This window comes from Plectropomus leopardus, unplaced genomic scaffold (genome assembly GCF_008729295.1).
Source record: "Plectropomus leopardus isolate mb unplaced genomic scaffold, YSFRI_Pleo_2.0 unplaced_scaffold76714, whole genome shotgun sequence".
NCBI lineage: Eukaryota > Metazoa > Chordata > Actinopteri > Perciformes > Serranidae > Plectropomus > Plectropomus leopardus.
In genome coordinates this window covers 1-203 of record NW_024684487.1, presented here as the reverse complement: position 1 = coordinate 203, position 203 = coordinate 1, and the positions used below count along the sequence as shown (strand labels likewise).

General features: G+C 51.2%; 1 pseudogene; it reads right to left on the bottom strand.

The window, feature by feature from the left end:
• Window positions 1-30: 30 nt before the first annotated feature.
• On the bottom strand, window positions 31-203 carry LOC121940151 (annotated as a pseudogene; the record flags this gene model as incomplete).

Here is a 203-nt window from a genome sequence, read left to right as displayed (position 1 = left end):
CGTTCAAATTGCTTTTTCCACAGGGCCTGAGAAGGGTGCACCGTTCCCGGCGGCGCTGCACTACCGGGTCGATGCGTGGAGCGAATGGGGCAAGCCCCTTGTTCGGCCCCTGCTGCCAAAAATCTGTTTAATATGTTGTCCCCGTATAGAGGACGTATCAGATATTAAACTGATAAGAACAGATACTACACTTGATCTTAGCC